The following is a 12,669-nucleotide window of genomic DNA, read 5'->3' on the forward strand; positions in this document are numbered from 1 at the left end:
TCCGAGTTTTTGAACTAACACTGTGTGATCCATCAGCAAGCACTAGCTAGTAAAGTAGTGGACTTGTCTCATGTCATGACACTTGTTATGATTGTTAATTCAATTCGCGCAAATGGACTTTAGCACCGCTTGTTTAAATCTTTATTAGATGAGTTTGACGCCGCATATGGTGACTTGCGTAAAGTGGATGCTTGCGTAAAGTGGATGAGTCGCGGGAAAGTACTGCAGCGATTTGTTGACTTGCTGCCCGAGATCAAATCATTTCTGGAGTCACGAAATGAGGAGTATGAGGAACTGTCTGATGATGCATGGCGGCTAGACTGAGGTTTCCTCACGGACATAACAGCGAAACTGAACCAGCTCAACTATGAGCTTCAGGGAAAAGACAAAGACGTGGCAAACGTGATCAGCGCTGTCAGTGCCTTTAAGGCCAAGGTGGGTGTGCCTCTCAGCTGAGGAATGGAAGGCTGGTGCACTTCCCAAACCTGGAGAAAATGTAGCAACACATCGGAAACGAAGATGCTTTTCTCCAGCAAGAATTTTGTTCCCACCTGGAGAGACTGGCATCTGAATTTAACAGGCGTTTCCAGGAGTTGAATGACATAGGAGTGGTTGTTGCATTTATCTCAAACCCTTACCTCCCCATTGAGATTGAGTAGGTGTCTGCCAAATTCCAGCAAGTATTTGCTTTACCAATCGGAGTTGCCATGGAGATAATTGAATTGCAAAAGGACATAGAGTTGAAAGCAAGATCAAGAGACCGTGACTCTTGGGTTCTTGTAAACACTGAAAAGTTTCCCCTCCTTTCATCCTGCGCACATGAGGTGAAGGCCTACTTCGGATTGACATATCTCTGTGTGAGACGGCCTTTTCACAGATGAAAATGATCAAGTCAAAGAACAGCTCTTGTCTAACTAATTAGACGTCTCATACAGTGTCAGACTTGCTGTGTCAAACTATGAGCCAGACTACAAAGCACTTGCTGATCGTGTGCCATCACATTGAATGTGTGTGTGTGTGGGGAGGGGATCTCATCCACAGCCATCAGTGAGTGGCTATTGCCAGTTTGGAATCTGTTGTAGGCTATATTGTTTACAAAAGGATATGATCTGTGTTGTATGCTGTTCAAAAAAGGGCAAGTGGAACAGTACTGTATATGATTGGCTTAGGCCTGTAATTGACAGATTATTAAGGTTATATATGAATGGTAGTAGGCCTGTAATTGACTGATTATTGAGGTTATATATGAATGGTAGTAGGCCTGTAATTGACTGATTATTGAGGTTATAAATGAATGGTAGTAGGCCTGTAATTGACTGATTATTGAGGTTATAAATGAATGGTAGTAGGCCTGTAATTGACTGATTATTGAGGTTATATATGAATGGTAGTAGGCCTGTAATTGACTGATTATTGAGGTTATATATGATTGGCTTAGGCCTGTACTTGACTGATTATTGAGGTTATATATGAATGGTAGTAGGCCTGTAATTGACTGATTATTGAGGTTATATATGAATGGTAGTAGGCCTGTAATTGACTGATTATTGAGGTTATATATGAATGGTAGTAGGCCTGTATTTGACTGATTATTGAGGTTATATATGAATGGTAGTAGGCCTGTATTTGACTGATTATTGAGGTTATATATGAATGGTGAATGAGCAATAAGCCTGTGGAAATATTGAACAATGTAATATGACTGTTATAAAATGTTGAATGATAATTGAACTAATGATTATACTATTTGTATAATTAAATGAATACTTTGCTTGTGACTGACAGGTAACAAAATAAAGAATGTCAAAGTGGAACTACATTGTGGCCTTGTGTTTTCGTAATTTCTTTGCAAGTGGTAGATTTTGGTTTACATTTGGACTTGGGATGTGATCGTAGGCTTGAAAAGGTTGGGGACCACTGTTCTACACCGTTCCCAAACATTCTATGAATTCAGGAAAATGATCACATCTATGTGCTCGCTTGTCAAATGTGAAAAAACAAACAAAGTATCCTTCTTCCTGGGGGTGTAGTGAATACTACATGAATAAAACCATTTGGCAGCATTTGCATATGCATTTAGATCTTATTGAATTACTGTTTTGTGAGAACAGATGGTGTTAAACTATACAGCCTTCCTGTATTTTGTTTCAATAAAAGCACATTCTGCCTGCTGGCGCGGACTATTATCTAACTTTACTGAAGGAGCACCGTTGTGACAAGTGGCGGAGCTCTGGCAGCACTACACACCTGCAGCCTGCTGCACTGAACCAGCAGTTGAAGTGTAGCCATTTATTTTGCCTTGTGCAAAATTGGGGGATGCAGAAACGAGACCACATGTTTAGCTGTTATATGACAATCTGGGAATATTTGGCCAAGGAAGTATTTCTGGTTGGTCTCAGAGAATGTAAAACAGTTAGGATGGGAGACGTTTAAAATTGACTGAAGTAGGAGAAATTGTGTTAAATGACAACTATTGAGCATGGAGAGCCTCTCAAGTTTGACAAAATGAACTTATATCTTTCAGTCTAATATGGCTTTTTGTAGCTCTTACTCAGAAGCTTGCTTTTTACGAGGCCTAACTGTCCTCTCCAAGTTCAGCTGGAATTTAGCCCGAATAGATTGGAGAGATATTGGTTGACGATAGGCCTATATACAGCATCCTATGTACATAAATGGACATTATAAAGGGACATCTTTTTTTCAAATACAGAAATGGCAGTTGGGGTCGCATGCACGTTTTATTTAAATTTAGTTACCTAATAGGATATGTCTGGCCTGCGAATTCGTAGTTTTTTTTAATATGGCCCGTGTTCTGATTGTTTGACACCCCTGGTTTATACCAATTTAGCATCTGAAGCCTTAGACCCACCCATCTCTTAAATAATTAATTTAATTTGTGACTGTGGCCATGTGCTAAAGCAGGGAGGTAGTGCTTAAAAAACTGAAATTATTTCAACAATAACAATAATAAAGGTAGTAGTCTACAATTAGGAAAACCTTAAAACACAAAAGGTAAAAACACTATCTAGTCCTAGGCATATATCATAAACTCTTGAGTAACTTTGGTTCATGTTATGATATAGACAAAGGAATCTAGCCTGAGAGCATATTTCTGTCCTGCTTGGAGCAGGACATGTAATGTCCATGGCATCACTGCAAAAGTCCTGATCTTCTCAATATGTTTGCCGGGTTGTGTCCAGTCCTGGGGATGCTTTCACATCTCTGGGAGGAAGGACGTCAACGTTGCACAGCAGCTGAAGCCTGGTTCCATCTGAGTGAAAACTCCTTGACCACAACAACACCAGGCTCCAGACAATTAAAAGCTGTAAAGGAGGAAAGCAGACTATAAAATAGACAAGACATTCAAACCTTGCATACTAGAAATAACATGAATTGACACCCAAGTCCAAGCAATAAGCTCAAAGACAAAATACCTGAAGGGTTGCTTGTTCACCCTCGGTCATCTCCTTGTACTGATGGGGGAGAGCAGGTTTATGCTGAAAGACAAATTCCAGAAAAAGGTGTTGAAACATCAATGAATGAATCTCTTATAGATTGTTATTTCCTGTTGACCTCTACAGCTGTACTAAAACGTCCTGTACACACTTAACCTGCTTCCAGTCCAACAATGGCAGTGCAGACAAGATTACTAGCTAGATTTAGCAAACATTTAGCTTCATATTTACCAGCTGGGTAGATGTAAGTGGTATTCATCTAGCTGGCCAGCTAGTTGAACATAAAAAAATAAAATAAAATGACCTTGAAGTCTATAATCCATTAGCTAGCTATTTAGCTATCATTTTATCGTGACTCGCTACCTAGCCAACTTAGCATGTGTCCCTAATCACTTAAAATGGGGTTTGATTAGCTTGATAATCGATTAGCATTCGCATCACAGTGGCTATTTTCGGTAGCTAGCTAGTTGAACATGACAAACATTAAAAATATTATCACAATGTCATGCGTGGTTTAGCACATCAGCGATCAACATTAACAACAGAATGCAACTGGTCAGCTCAGCTAGCTAGCTGGCTATAACAGTATCTGTATACAACTGTCTCTCTAGCTAGCTGGCTATAACAGTATCTGTATACAACTGTCTATCTAGCTAGCTATATAGCTAACAATTAAAAAACAAAAACGTTTTGGTACAGTTGAGACAATAACGTATGTACATGTATGTAGCCATCTTAGCATTTTAACTGTAGACTCTTACCGGTGTATGGATAATGATGATTCACGGCAGACTGAAACACTTTCAAAAAAATCCCCACTTCTTCCACCCACCCCAATGCCCAGACTAGTGCCAACAACACAGCAGAGAAGACTGAAACTGCATCAGACATCTGCCTCCCCTGGTGTATCTGAAACCGGGGAACATGTATCCCAAACCCTGCTCTCCCACTGCCTGGGTTCCTCTGTGAAGATCCACAAGTAGGGATCCCATGCCCACGTCATTGAAAAGGCTCCCTTCCACAGATCTCCCTATATGATGACCTCCCGGGTGGCGCAGTGGTCTAGGGCACTGCATCGCAGTGCTAGCTGCGTCACCAGAGTCTCTGGGTTGGCGCCCAGGCTCTGTCGCAGCCGGCCGCAACCGGGAGGTCCGTGGGGCGACGGACAATTGGCATAGCGTCGTCCGGGTTAGGGAGGGTTTGGCCGGTAGGGATATCCTTGTCTCAGTATAAAAAATGTATGCACTCTACTGTAAGTCGCTCTGGATAAGAGCGTCTGCTAAATGACTAAAATGTAAAATGTAAATGATGTCATCTTAGTTCCTAGGTATTAATCAAACTAAGGCAGAACACAATAGATGTAAACCACCATGTCATCTTGACATGCATAGCCTTTTCATGTCATTTTATGACTATACCAACATTAATATTTAATTTAAACATGCCTGAATATTCCTAAACCAATTTAACACTCAAAGTAAAAAGAAGCAAAATCTTAGGGTGAAATGACAGATGCAATCATTAATGTGTTCTAATCTTTCATTTTCATTACAGGCCATTGACTTCATTGCTGTTGTTGCCACGTGAGCAGGACAATATGAGTGGAGAGAGGGAAACGTTGATGGATGAAATGGAACAGAGTTTATACACTTTAACCAAGGACAATTTACGCTGCCTGTGTGAACGCAGTGGAATAGGTGGCAAGGATGGCTCCGATGTTCAAGGAAAGAATCACCATCACTCATTGTGCCGTAAAATCCTGGAGGAACTTGGGAAAAATTTAGATTCAATGGAATCGGAGGAGCAGGGAATGTCTTGGTTACTCCAACTGAAAGAGGACATCAGAAAGATACAGGAGGATGGTATCGGTGCACCTTTGAGTCCCAGACAATCCATTGATGATAATGCTGTAGACTGTGAGGAAGAAGGGAACCAGAAGGACATTGATTGGTTACCTAGCAAAAGGCTGGAGGCGGAGCGCATGAGTCCCAGCCAATCATTTGATGACGATGCTGCAGACTGCGATGAAGAATGGGATGAGGAGGACAGGGATTTGTTGCCTAGCAAAGGGCTGGAGGTGGAGCCAGCTCCAGAGAGACACACACCAGAGCAGAGGGAGAAGAGAGTGAGTGGGGCCCCCTCTCTGTCCTCTCCTGGTAATGCCTTACTGCTGGGTCTGAAGAGGGTGTCTGTGCGGCTGGTCGACTGCAGGAAAACACCAGGGTTGAGAGGAACTGCTGGAGGAGGAGACGAGGAGGAGGAAGGAGACGTGATTCATCAAAGTAAGTGCAGCAGGATACATTTTGTTTTGGTTCTAAGGACTATTGTGAAGTTTAGTTGTTGTTGTCTAATATTACAGTGCAGTCCAGGGGCCTCTGATGTCAACGTTTTGTTAGTTGCATCAACACCTTTTTTCATTGTAGAATCATTAAACATAGAAGAGAGCAACATGTTGCCAATGGTTTTGATACAATTAACATATAACCATGTATCTGACAGTTGTGGCTGAAGACCGAGCTCATTAGAATAATACCCAGCATGCTTTGAACGTGTTTTTGTTTTTACATTCAGCAAGAGCTCTTATCCAGAGCGAATTTAGTCAGTGCATTCAACTAATGTAGATAAACAACATATCACAGTTGTAACAAGAAAAATACATTTCTGTAACCGTTACTGAGAATGTTATTGAATACTGAACAAAAATATAAAATGAAACAGCCCCAGCCAATCAGAGTTAGTTTTTCCCCATAAAAAGGCTTTATTACAGACAGAAATACTCAGTTTAATAAGCTGTCTGGGTGGCTAGTCTCAGACGATCCTGCAGGTGAAGAAGCCTGATGTGGAGGGCCTGGTCTGGCATTGTTACACATGATCTGTGGTTGTGAGGCCGGTTGGACGTACTGCCAAATTCTGTAAAACGTCTAGAAGGCCAGCATCCCGGAGTTCCCTCTTCACTGGTTATGTTGAGACTGGTGTTTTGCGGGTACTATTTAATGAAGCTGCCAGTTGAGGACTTGTGAGGCGTCTGTTTCTAAAACTAGACACTAATGTACTTGTCCTCTTGCTCAGTTGTGCAGTGGGGCCTCCCACTCCTCTTTCTAGTCTGGTTAGATACAGTTTGCGTGGTTCTGTGAAGGGGGTAGTACACAGCGTTGTACGAGATCTTCAGTTTCTTGGCAATTTCTCGCATGGAATAGCCTTCGTTTCTCAGAACAAGAATAGACTGATGAGTTTCAGAAGAAAGTTCTTTGTTTCTGGCTATTTTGAGCCTGTAATTGAACCCACAAATACTGATGCTCCAGATACTCAACTAGTCTAAAGACTTTATTGCTTCTTTAATCAGGACAACAGTTTTCAGCTCTGCTAACATAATTACAAAAGGGTTTTCTAATGATCAATTAGTCTTTTGAAATGATAAACTTGGATTAGCTAACACAACGTGCCATTGGAACACAGTGGTGATGGTTGCTGATAATGGGCCTCTGTACACCTATGTAGATATTCCATTAAAAATCATCCATTTCCAGCTACAATAGTCATTTACAATATTAACAATGTCTACACTGTATTTCTGATCAATTTGATGTTATTTTAATGGACAAAAAAATGCTTTTCTTTTAAAAACAAGTAAATTTCTAAGTGACCCTAAACTTTTGAACAGTGGTGTATAAGTCAAGCAAACGTTCAACAACAGCCCTTTCCACTAAGAATCCTGTTGTCTGCTATCGTCTACTTTTACCTGACACCCACAGGTCTCAGAGTCCAGATGTGTTTATCATGTGAAGACAAAGCATGAAAAGTGCTTGACCTTGTATATTAATGGGATCTATCCTTCATTCCAGTTTCACGAGTCGTTTCATAATTTTTTAATAACAATAATTATGTTTTGTAAAGCACATTTCCCACACTCAATGCACATACATTAAAACATATTATTATACTTAAAAATATATACAGTACCAGTCAAAAGTTTTAGAACACCTACTCATTCAAGGGTTTTCTTTATTTTTTACTGTTTTCTACATTGTAGGATAATAATTGTAGGAAGACATCAAAACTATGAAATAACACACATGGAATCATGTAGGAACCTAAAATGTGTTAAACACACATTGATGACAGCTTTCCACACTTGACATTCTTTCAACCAGCTTCATGAGGTAGTCACCTGAAATGAAATTCAATTAACAGGTGTCTTGTTAATTTGTGGAATTCTATTCCTTAACGCGTTTTTGCCAATCAGTTGTGTTGTGACAACGTAGGGGTGGTATACAGAAGATAGGCCTGTTTGGTAAAAGACCAAGTCCATATTATGATGACAACAGCTCAAATAAGCAAAGAGAAACGGCAGTCCATCATTACTTTAAGACATGAAGGTCAGTCGATACGGAAAATTGAAAGAACTTTCAAAGTTTATTCTAGTGCAGTCGCAAAAACCATCAAGCGCTATGTTGAAAATGGCTCTCATGAGGACCGCCACAGGAAAGGAAGACCCAGAGTTACCTCTGCTGCAGAGGATAAGTTCATTAGAGTTAACTGCACTTCAGATAGTAGCCCAAATAAATGCTTCACGGAGTTCAAGTAACAGACACATCTCAACATCAACTGTTCAGAGGAGACCGCGTGCATCAGGCCTTCATGGTCGAATTGCTGCAAAGAAACCACTACTAAAGGACACCAATAAGAAAAAGAGACTTGCTTTGGCCAAGAAACACGATCAATGGACATTAGACCGGTGGAAATCTGTCCTTTGGTCTGATGAGTCCAAATTTGAGATTTTTGGTTCCAACCGCCGTGTCTTTGTGCGACACAGAGTAGGTGAACCGATGATCTCCGCATGTGTGGTTGCCACCGTGAAGCATGGAGGAGGAGGTGTCATGGTGTGGGGGTGCTTTGCTGGTGACACTGTTGGTGATTTTTATTGAGAATTCAAGGCACACTTAACCATTATGGCTACCACAGCATTCTGCAGCGAGACGCCATCCCATCTGGTTTGCGCTTAGTGGGACCATCATTTGTTTTTCAACAGGACAATGATCCAAAACACACCTCCAGGCTGTGTAAGGGCTATTTGACCAAGGAGAGTGATGGAGTGCTGCATCAGATAACCTGTCCTCCACAATCCCCCGGCCTCATCCCCTTTGAGATGGTTTGGGATGAGTTTGACCGCACAGTGAAGGAAAAGCAGCCAACAAGTACACAGCGTATGTGGGAACTCCTTCAAGACTGTTGGAAAAGCATTCCTCATGAAGCTGGTTGAGTGTGCAAAGCTGTCATTAAGGCAGAGTGTGGCTACTTTGAAGAATCTAAAATGACACTTTTTTGGATATAACATGATTCCATATGTGTTCATAAATTTGATGTTTTCACAATTATTCTACAATATAGAAAATAGTAAAAAATAAAGAAAAACCTTTGAGTACGTGTGTCCAAACTTTTGACTGGTAACGTGTGTGTATATATATCTTTGTTTTGCTATTTAAACTTTTTTTTTTACGGTAACCGCGGCCCTTTAGCTGGCCAATAACCGTTATTCCAAATTCCATGAACTATTTGATAACAATACTTCTCAAGGACTGGTTTTCCATGTCGAAGATTTTTTTTTAAATCCTAAATTACAATGCAGTCTAGGGAATTTGATTTATCTGATGAATGGTTTTGATGATACCTCAAAATGACGTAACTTCTCTAGGACAAACTATATTCAATGTTTTGATTGTTTTTCCTTGTTCACACAGGAAAAAGACGTGGCTATCGTGGATCCTCTGGGGAGCCTCAACAACAACATCATCATGATGCTGATGACCCAGAATGGAGTCTCTCCGAATCAAAACACGTCAACAAACAACCGCAGAGACGTACAGGGAAGAAATCTCACTACTGCTGCACTCAGTGTGGGAAGAGTTTAGCTGGTTCAGCGCAACTTAAAATGCACCAGAGAAGCCATACAGGAGAGAAACCTTACCGCTGCTCACAGTGTGGAAAAAGTTTCAGTCTAAAAGGTAATCTTAAAATGCACCAGAAAACACATACAGGGGAAAAAATTCACCACTGCTCTGACTGCGGGAAAAGTTTTGCACAAAACTCCACTTTAAAAGCACACAAGCAAACACACAAGCCTGCCGCAGAAAGGCTTTACCAATGCTCCTTCTGCGAGAAGACGTTTTGTATTTTGGCAACCTTTAATTTCCATATGAAAATGCACACCGAAGAGAAACCGTTCCAATGTTCTGACTGCGGAATGCGATTCATTCATTTCAGTTTACTGAAAGCACATGAACATAAACACAAGCCCTCCGCCGAAAGGCCCTTCCGCTGCTCTGAATGCGGGGCGTGTTTTACTACAAAAGGTAATCTTAAATTTCACCAGCTGACGCACAACCGGGGAGAGAGACCTTACCGCTGCTCTGAGTGTGGGAACTGTTTCTCTCATCCGGTGTATCTGAAGAATCACCAGAAAAGGCACAGTAAAGAGAAGTCTGTTGTCTGCGACCTGTGTGGAAAGACCTTCAACCATCCTGACGACTTCAGAATTCACATGAAGATACACCGAGGAGTGAAACTGTACAACTGCTCCGACTGCGGCAGCAGCTTCATATTCCGCCGCCGTTTAATAACACACCAGCGTGTGCATACTGGAGAGATGCCTTATGTCTGCAATCACTGTGGGAGGAGGTTTTCGCTGTCTCGTACTCTGGTGAATCACCAGCGAACGCACACTGGGGAAAAACCTTACCACTGTTCTTTCTGCGGGAAGAGCTTCAGTCGGTCACAAAACCTGGCTGCACACAAGAGAACTCATACTGGAGAGAAGCCTCATGCTTGTGATCAATGTGGGAAGAGGTTTTCCCGAACCGACGCACTGGCTGTACACAAACGCACCCACACCGGAGAGAAGCCTTACAGCTGTGATATATGCAGGGAGAAGTTCACCTATTTAGTAGCCATGTTGAAACATAAGAAAGGACATGGTCATCCTGCAGGTGATGTACTCTGTGCTGAACAGCCTTAGAATGATCGAAGCTCCATGAATAGACTTTATTGTCCATTGTTTAACTTTTAGACTAAAGGGATTTGTCTTTTTGCTTACAATCTACCCATCTAGAGAGAGAGAGAGAGAGAGAGAGAGAGAGAGACACAAGCACACACGGTGGCAGGTAGCCTAGCGGTTAGAGCTTAGGGCCTGTAACCGAAAAGTCACTTGTTCTAATCCTCGAGCCGACAAGGCAAAAAATCTGTTGCTGTGCCATTGAGCAAGGCACCTAACCCTAATTGCTCCTGGGTCGCCGTTGATAATGGCTGACCCTGGCCGCGACTCCACTCTCCGATGGCGTCTCAGGGGAAGTTGGGATATGCAAAAAACAAATGACCAATTCACACGTGTATATAAGACACACTTGTACATGTGTGAAATAAGGACAATATAAACACCAAATTATTATTGTTGCAGACACACACACATGGGTTGGGAGCAGAGGGTCCGCAGCTTTGTATGAGAGTGGTTACTTAGGGTTACGTTTGCTCAGCCCCGTCCCACAGCTGCCGTTGGACTGAAACACAAAGCCAGGATTGTGGCTTTAAACTGCCTGAAATTACAGGGTTGTGTACATACATTCAGTATCTGACAGGGAGACCTAACCTCTGCTCTCCTAGTACTGGGGTGGAGTTTCCCATAGCTACAGATCTATATAGGATCAGCTTCTTCTCCACAAATCCAAGCCTTAAAGCCCCTGTCAGTCTTTGTAATTTTACACTATGAGGTCGAAATAACACTCTGAAATTGTGAAAATTATGATGATGCCCATTTTGTGTGAGTGCATTTTATTTATTTATCAAAATGCGTTTTTGAGCAGAAATGCCTTCTGGAACATGTGAACTTTCATGTGCCTTAATAGCAAACTTGTATTCCATCCATAAATATGAATAAAATTGTTAAATTACTAGCCTAGTTGGTTTAACCACGGAAAAAGTAAGGAACCTTCCCGCTAGCCATGATTGGCTGAGATAATGGATGGGCTGGACATGCTGGGAGATGTGTGTGGATTGGTCTGCCATGTAGCATGCTTCTGTCTATAACGTGAGCTGTTCAGTATGTGTTGATAGTCCTTTCTTACCGTGCCGTTTTTGAAAGATATAATGTTAGCCATCGAGGACTACAAACGTTTTGCTACCTTTCTCAACAACATTAATGCCCTGAATTTAGCGCTATCGACAAATCAGTTGGAGTGATGGGCTACTTTCTGCACACGCCACGGTCAGTGTGAACCAGTGACTTGACACAACGCTGGCCAAACAAGATGTAGTTACAAATAAAAGGGAGTTAATGGTTCCAGTCTGCCGTGAAGCGTTCATCTATGTATACGAGTCTAGCTCCATTTTCAGATACAAGTTTCTAATTTTGTCAGAAAGTCGCTTTATTGCAAGTTAAAGGTTAGTTAGCTAGCGAACGATAGCTTGCTGGCTCTCTAGCTAACGTTACGTGTATGATCTGTGTCGTAACATTATTCTAATCAGAAAACCATTTGCATTGCTAGGTATAGCCTAATGTTAGCTAGCTAACATTGAACCTAGTTTGTCAGCTTTAGCTACCTGCCGATTCATACCACAGCTAAATACATGTCTGAACAAAAGACTCCACTTCAGCCAGATTATTTAACGACCCGTCACATTAGCCAGGTGTGTCTGGGGGTGATTATGGCCATCTATTGTATTTCATGAACATGTGTACATGTCTAGACAAAAGTGACCCATCCACTTAGCTAGGGGTGGTTTAGCATTTCTTTCACATGACCCTTCAATTTAGATAAATCTGTCGGGTAAGCGTCATCTAACAATTACAAAATATTAAAAATATTTTTTTCTGGACACTTCCTGTTTTTGATATTGCTACTATGCAAGTAACCATTTCACTGTACCGTTTACACCTGCTGTATGCTGTGCATGTGACAAATAAACTTTAATTTGATATAGTGTGTGTTTAGGACATGGCCCACCCATCCTTTATAAAGAGCACACAGTGCCACCTATAGAACAGAAACAGATTAACTGACAAAAGCATTTCCAACGAACTCCCCTCGGTTGAGTTATATACAGTTATTTAAAAAATATGCATATATATTAAAACATCTTGCATATCTTAATTTATTTCCACAATTAACAAATAATATGCATAATAAAGTTGGCAGTTCATACGAAGGATTGTTACCTATAACCG

This window comes from Salvelinus namaycush, chromosome 2, assembly GCF_016432855.1.
Source record: "Salvelinus namaycush isolate Seneca chromosome 2, SaNama_1.0, whole genome shotgun sequence".
In the NCBI taxonomy this organism is placed as follows: Eukaryota; Metazoa; Chordata; class Actinopteri; order Salmoniformes; family Salmonidae; genus Salvelinus; species Salvelinus namaycush.